Genomic DNA, 7,876 nt, shown 5'->3' on the forward strand with positions numbered 1-7,876 from the left:
GGGGGGGGGTGTTGGAGGATTTGCGTCTCCTCCTCCCACCCTTTCCCCCTTTGCCCCGCCTAGCCATTTGGCAGGCGGGGCCTCCTACTCTATGGCCACAAGGCCGCCCGGCGTCACGGCACACCAGGCATGTCGCCGGTGCGTCGCACGCCGCGGCCCTGTGGCCGGCCGATCCGCGGTAGTAGCATAGTCCACTGCGGTCGGCCTTACTCTTGCAAAAGGCCCTGACATGGCCCCACTCCAGGCACTTAAAGCACTGGAGGGGGCGACTGCTCAGGGCCTCCACTCGGATGGAGGACCACCCGACACGTATGCGTCCTCCGCCCGTAATCCTCTTCGCGACCGCGAGGGAACACCGTAACCATAGTGTCCCCATGCGGTCGTGTCCAGGGCGAATCTTTCCGGCCTTAATTTCTCTGGGCCCGCAGCCCCCGGCGACAGCCAGCGCGGAGATTACGTCCTCCACGGTGGCTGCGTCGTCCAGGTCCCGGATGTCGGCCTTCTTCATGGGACGCGCTATCCGCACGTCCCTTTTGTCGGCGAAGAGGGCCGACATTCTGTTAGCCAGGGCGTCCGTCCCGTCGTGTCCTCCGTGACCGGGGATCTCGAGGACCAGCGCTCCAGTGACTGCCCTTCTGGTCTTGAAGTCCCCAATTCCTAATTCCTCCAAGTTTCTTTGGCTCCTCGCTCGCCGCATCACGTCGACGTAGCTGCCCGCAGGACAGCTCACCGTAACCGAAACGGCGCAAGGAGCCTTAGGGAGGGCGGGTTTATTTCCGCCCCCCGCGTCGGGAGTTTTTCCGCTCCTTGTTGCCCCCCTTGGTCGCGGCGCCCTGTTTGGGTCGCGGCTTTTGGAGGGCGGGTTGGGAGGTTTGTTTCGGCCTCCCTCCTCCCTGCTTCTCCCTCCGGCCCACCACCTGGGCCCAAGATTCGGACCCGGCCGCGGGAGGAAGGGAGTGGTTGTGGGCTCCAGAGGACTGTGGTGTCGCAGTCTTGTTCTGAGGGGGGGCCCACTTCCTTCACAGGAGCAGCAAGGGGCGACCGTCTCCTTACCAGACTGTTGGCCGCCCCTGCCGCTCTTCTTTTTCTCCCCCTTTTTCTTCCCCGACTTCTTCCCCCCCATCATCGGGGGTGGAGGTCACCGGGGATCGAGGTGGGTGCTGGAAGGCCGGAGAGGCGCCGCACGTTCCCCCTTCCACAGTCGCTCTGTTCCTCCCTTTATGGGGCCGCCCCCGTATAGTTCGGGAAGCTTAGCCCGCAAGGCCTCAACGATGCGGGGAACTAGGGCCGTGATCAAGATCTCTAGTTCCCCGCTGGTCGCTCCTGACGTTGCGGAGGCTCGTCCTTTGTCTGGGCGAGTCCTCCGCTCGTCACCCGTCCTTGTCTGCGGGGGCGTCCCCCCGTTAGCCGTCGTCACCGGGGCCTTGTTTTTCCGGCCCTTGGAGGACCGGTTGGCTCCTTCGACAAGAGCGGCGCGCGTCTGCAAGGGAGGGGCGCTTCCCGGGGGGAGCGTCCCCCCCGCTATGTCGCGCGCCACCTCCTCCCGGCACCGTCTCCCGATCTCTGCCTCCTCGGGAGTCGGGAGCAAAGCTCGACGAGTCCAGCAGCCCCTTCCCCCCGTCGTCATCTCCTCGTCGCTGGACGTGGAGGGGAGGCGCCGGACTGTCCTCTTCTTTTTATTCCCAATGGGAGAGGGCGAGGAATCCTCTTCCAGGTGCCCCGCTCTCTTCCTCTTTCGATCTGCGGAGGAGTCCCTGCTGTTGGGGCCCCCCGCAGCCTTATCCTAGAGCTGTCGCTCTCCGCCCCATCCACCTTCATGGCGGACGGGGCCTCGTCTCGCAACTTGCTGGAGGGGCCGGGTCTTCGGGCCCTCTCCAGCTCTTGTGTGAGGCTTTAGACTTTAAGGCGGAGCAGCGCGTCTTCGGCCTTAAGGCGCTCGCGCTCCTCCACTTCGGTCGCCGCCTCCCGTCTTGCAGCCCCGCCCGCGCTAAACTCATCGGCGTTACTGGCCCTTTGAACAAGGGCGAGGCTGCACGCAGCCATTCTGACCGCCGCACTCCAGAGGGCCCCCCTATACACCCCCTTCAGGTTGTGGGACCTTTCCGCGACCTTTTTAATCTCGTCCACTGCTCTTAGTGCCATGGACGAGACCTCGGCCGTCTGTTGCGACCGAAGGCCGCGGAGGATCCCGACCTGCTCCTTCTCAACTTGGAGGGCCCTCTGGAACGATGGCCTGATAAACGAAACTGCGATTTCCGCCGCTAGCGCCTCGTCCCCCTCCTCTTCCCCCAACCGATCGCTTTTGACGACCAGAGTGCTAACTCCCTTTTTGGAGCCAGCACCCGGCCGCCCGCCCGCGGCTCTGCTTACTGTCCGGCGCGCCGGGGAAGAGGACGACGACCTGGTCCGGCCGCCCCAAGTATCTCCGCCGCCCCGGCCCGCTGTTCGGTGTCATTCATCGGCATAACGTGCATTTCTGCTAAGGAGCAAAGAGGAAAGCATCATACATGAATATTAGAGCGAGCGAGACACCTATAGAGACAGCGCGGTGACCCTATTGCTGTCTTCCTCATATTCTCTGCATTCAAGTGTTGAGTGAGTGAGACAGCATTGAGGACACCACTAACAACTGGTAACGTCAGCTGATATGTTCCCTCCCCTTATAGAAATGTAATACTGATAAGTAATAATTATCACTGGTCAAATTATTACTTAGCAGTATTACATTTCTATAAGGGTCTCGATCGAACGACGTGCAATAAGGATGCAACATCGGAATGTCTCCCACCACTTCCTCTGCGTTCCTTCTTCGCTTCTCTCACGTTGTACGTAAGACGTACAATACGCCCCCCGTATATGCCTGTTGTCGCTTTCGACTGTTTGACAGCCGTATACGGGCTCGCCGAGGGACACCATACCTGCCTCTGAGTGTACACGCTTGTCAGAGATTTTTGCTTCGGCGGTAGGCACGGTGTCGCGCGCGGTGCGCGGGACACGGTCGGTTGTGTTGTCGCGTCGCTTCTTCAAGCGCGAATTCGTCTATTGACGTTCGGCTCTTTGTCAATTTAAACGCCGGTTAACAAATAGTTTAAATCGCCGCTGTACGATGCAGCGCGGTACAGGAAGGCTTGCAGCGGAACTGTAAGTGGCAGATCGCCATGGTGGCGATGTCTTGTATGCAACGGTTGCTCTTGCAATCGTTGAATCGGGGGTCGCAGACGGAGGTTGCGTAAGTCTGCCAGAGCGGAGCCTGCTTTGGCGGTCTCCTCGGTTAGCGGACGAGTCGCACGAGATCTCGGATACGGAGTATACGGAGTCGCGGGCGCGTCGATGCGTCGCGGTAGCGGAATTGTATTTCGCGCCTCTTCCTCGAGATCAGGGTTGCGTTCCGTTTCACGCATTATGCGCGTCTACAATATACGCTTTGTCTACAATATACGTAACACGAACTATAGATAAATGCGCGCATATGCGTGAAACGGAACGCGGCCCAGATGTAGTATCCTCTACCTTATACCGATATCGCGTCAACTGCCAAGTCCCCAAGGAAGGTAAATCTCGCGCGCCTGCGCCGCCATCCCGTCTTCTTCAGTCTTCTATGTTGTGCCGACTAAGCCACATCACCATTTAGCATTATGGGTAAAAGAAGACACAAATCTGCTGAGCGAGAGAACAAGAAGTTATGGAGAAGATTATGGCGTTTGGAATGACGTTTGGAGAGAACAAGATTGCGAGAAATTGCTGCCTCTCGTTGTAAATTATCTCCGGGTCTGTTTTAGGTTAGGTCGTCCAGATCGGAAATGATACACAGAGTCGTTGGTACATAATTGTTCGGATCTCTGTTGGAAGCTAGCAATCCTTGAGCTGTGGAGTTTGCGGCACGTTCCTCACAGACAGCTTGGACACTTGGGCTTGCCTTTCCGTCCGTCTTTTACGTCGCCCGGCGCGGATCGCCGGGCTGTCCCACACATTTGCGGTAGACGATCACGCTGAGAGGTTCTTTGCAAGTTCCCTTCAGACAGTTTACGCATGTTAGTCTCACGCATCTCGGGTGTTGCAACTTATGTCAGCTCTTCACTGCACACCCTTCTTCGCAAGATCCTGCGCGACGTCGATTGCGTGCTAGCTCACGTGGGCATCTCTGCAAGATCCCACTGCAACAGCTCACGCATCTGCTACCTGAGTTCTCCGCAAGAATTCAGCATTTTTGTCGTGGCCGATTTAGAAATTGGATCGGTTTTTACATCAGCCTCATTCTTACTTACTATATTCTCCCCAGACTCTTCACAAGACGATTATTCTAGTCCATCGGAAGGTGCCTCAGTAGGCAAACGTTATTGTTCTCTTTCTTCCTCCGACGTCAGTGTCGCTTCTATAGTATCGGAAGGAGTTGGTCACTCCGAGACACTATCACCAAGGGCCACGAGAGCAGCTTCGATCCGTAGAGACGTGTCTGAGCCATTGGTGAATGTCGTGGTATCTGACGCCATAACTACAACTTCAGGTGTTACCCAGCCTTTACCTATGTCGATTAATCCTGCTTCCGGAAAAGAAGAGTTATCGGGAGACATTCTTCAACTTATGGGTCAGCGTCTCCTCGTTGAACGAATCCCTGCGTCAGCGATTCACAGAGATCTTACTATACGCATTGAGGAGATATTCATAAAAGGTCTTCCTGTGGAGGAGAGACGACGACTACTTCTTAAGTTTCCTCCACCCGAGAATTGTTTGATTATTGATCCGCCTAAGCTTAATTTGGAAATAAAAGCTTGTCTCCCGGAATCTGTTATAAAACGAGATTGTTGTATAGCGGAGATACAAGCGGGTATTACAGCTAGCCTGGCGGGCCTTGTTAACCTGATGTCCCCCAGGTTAACGGCGAATGAGAGTGATCAATTAGCTACGGTTGAAACGTTAAGTGATGTAATCCGCCTTCTCGCCGATTTACAACACGATAAATCTTCTATTTGTCGTAGCCTCGTCATGAAGAACATTAATATAGCCTTACGTGATACCCTTGCATCAACGGTGTCTGACGAGTGGCTCTTTGGAAGAGACCTGGAGGAGAAACTTAAAATGGCACAGTCTCTCGACATTTTTGGGAAAAAAACTGAAACCTTTGCAACCTGTTTCGTCGGTGTCGGAAAAAGCAAAAAACCAGAAGGGCTCGCCTCGACGTCTGCTTTTTCCATCCAGCAAGTACAAGCAGAACTACAGGATGGCGGGAGGGGGGCGTAAATCTCTCGGATCGCAGGATCGCACTCACCGCTTCTTCAAACAGCGACCGACATTACAGAGGAAACGCGAGTAGAGGTAGTCACATCTTTAGCGGGCCAATTGAAACATTTTCAATCCGCCTGGGCTGAAATCACATCCGATCCAACCATTCTGAGCTGGTTACGTGGATATAAAATCTCATTTATTACTAAAGTTACGCAATTTAGGACACCTACCGAACCGCATTGGTCGGGAACGAACTCTAATTTTGGACCAATTAGTTTATCTGGAAACGTTTGGTGCTATTAGCCGGGTTCTCCCACACCCTGACCAATTTATTTCGAGTATTTTCTTAGTTCAAAAGCCGAATGGGTCATATGGTCTGATTCTAAATCTAAAACATTTAAACCAATTTGTTCACACTGAGCATTTTAAGTTAGAAGATCAAAAAATCGTGCGTAACCTTTTATCGCCGAATTGGTTCTTAGCGTCAATTGATTTTCGAGATGCTTACTATTTGGTGCCTATTGAGAGATCGGGTAGAAAATATCTCCGTTTTTTCTTCCAAGGTACATTCTTTAAGTTTAGTTGTTTACCTTTCTGGTTAAATACTGCTTCATATACATTCACCAAACTCCTAAAACCAGTCGTGGCGTTCTTGTGTAACCAAGGATATGTGTCAGTTAATTATCTAGATGATTTTCTGTTATTGGCAGATTCTTTTGTATCTTGTGAGCGAAATGTTCATATAACGTGTCAATTATTATGACACTTCGGTTTTATTATTAACGAACACAAGAACCAACTCCTTCCCAGCGATGCAAATTTCTTGGTTTGATCTTTGATTTCTACAATATGACTGTGCAGTTGCCGCAGGAAAAGCGAAAGCGAGTAAGACGCAGCATCCAACGGTTTCAGAGCCTCTCTCGATGTAGAATCCGCGAGTTTGCTTTTTTCGTCGGATTCTTGGAGTCGTGCTGCCCCACCTTGAAATATGGTCGCGTCCATATGCGGGTGTTCGAATGGGCTCGGTTCTTAACCCTTCGTCACAACCACGATAATTATGAGCCTAGGATGCCTCTCACTTCTTCAGTGCTTAAAGAGCTAAATATCGAGACAGCGATTAATGTCATTTCTAGTTTTAACCCGCAGATTACGATGTACTCAGACGCCTCTACCTCGGGGTGGGGCGCGGTGTGCAAGAATGCCAGGACGCCTGGTTTATGGAGTGTGGAGGAACGCACATTACATATTAATCATTTGGAGTTATTAGCAACATTCTTTGGCCTTAAATGTTTTGCCACCAATCTCTCGAATTGTGATATACTACTGTGGATAGACAACACGACCGCTATTATATACATTAACAAGAAAGGTGGAATCCATTTCCCACATTTAAATACGCTATCGCGACAAATATGGGATTGGTGTAAAGAACGTAACTTATGGATTTTCGCTTCGCACATTCGCTCTGGAAATAATATTGAAACGGACTTTGAATCCAGATGTTTAGAATCAGAGACTGAATTTTCCTTATCTACTTCGATTTTTGAACGAATTACACGTGAATTCGGAACACCAGACATTGACCTGTTTGCAACGCGCCTTAATTCCAAATGTCCTCGGTATATTTCATGGAAAAGAGATCCTGAAACGTGGACTATAGACGCTTTTACGGAAAATTGGCGCAACTTCTTTTTCTACGCATTTCCTCCTTTTGCCCTTGTCTTACGCGTATTACAAAAAATTCGACATGATCAGTCATAGGGCATTGTGGTAGTGCCACATTGGCCGGCTCAGACTTGGTTTCCAGTTTACATGGAGTTACTGGTTCCCTCTCCACTCTTTTTTCACCCAAACTTTACTTAGTTAAGATCGCCGGACAATCAACCACATCCATTATGGAGACGAATTATCCTGATGGCCGGGATTATCAGGGAGGCATTAACGCGGCGACAGTTCCCTTGCCCACGGCGGAGATAATGCTGACATTCCTTAGCGCTTCCTCTCTCAAGCAATACGACACTAGCCTACGAATAGTGGTTTTTTACCGTTGCGCAGGGTTCGGACCCCTTCCTTTTTAATATGCAACATCTTTTGCTTTTCCTCATGCAGGAATACAATCGAGGTGTGTCGTACAGCTGTCTAAATATCCTTCGCTCGGCCGTTGCCCTACTACATGGCCCCGAAATTAGCGGGGACATACGTGTCAGACAGTTTTTTAGAGGCATTGTGCGACTCCAGCCACCGCGGCCTAAATACGATTCTACGTGGAATCTTGAGCTCGTTTTAGCTCACCTCCGTCAGTGAGGCCCAACAGAGCGTCTTTCGTTATCACAGTTATCTTATAAACTGGTGGTCCTTCTCGCCCTAATCACGCAACGTATGCAGACCCTAGCGCTCATTAATATTTCTAATATTGTTCGTCTTAACGATTATTTGGAAATCGAGATTCCGGACAGACTTAAGACGTCTGGTGTAGGCAGGATACAGCCGACTTTAATTGTCGCCTTTTATCCTCACGAAGCGGTTTTATGTCCGGCTACTACTTTAGAATACTATCTCAGACCGCAGCCCTGCGTAGATCCGAACAAACATTCTTTATTTTTTTAAAAAAGCCATACAAAGCTGTAAAGACTCAGACATTGAGTTGGTGGAT

Source organism: Odontomachus brunneus, unplaced genomic scaffold (genome assembly GCF_010583005.1).
Source record: "Odontomachus brunneus isolate Ranch 3 - 2012 unplaced genomic scaffold, Obru_v1 Obru_scaffold_207, whole genome shotgun sequence".
Taxonomy (NCBI): domain Eukaryota; kingdom Metazoa; phylum Arthropoda; class Insecta; order Hymenoptera; family Formicidae; genus Odontomachus; species Odontomachus brunneus.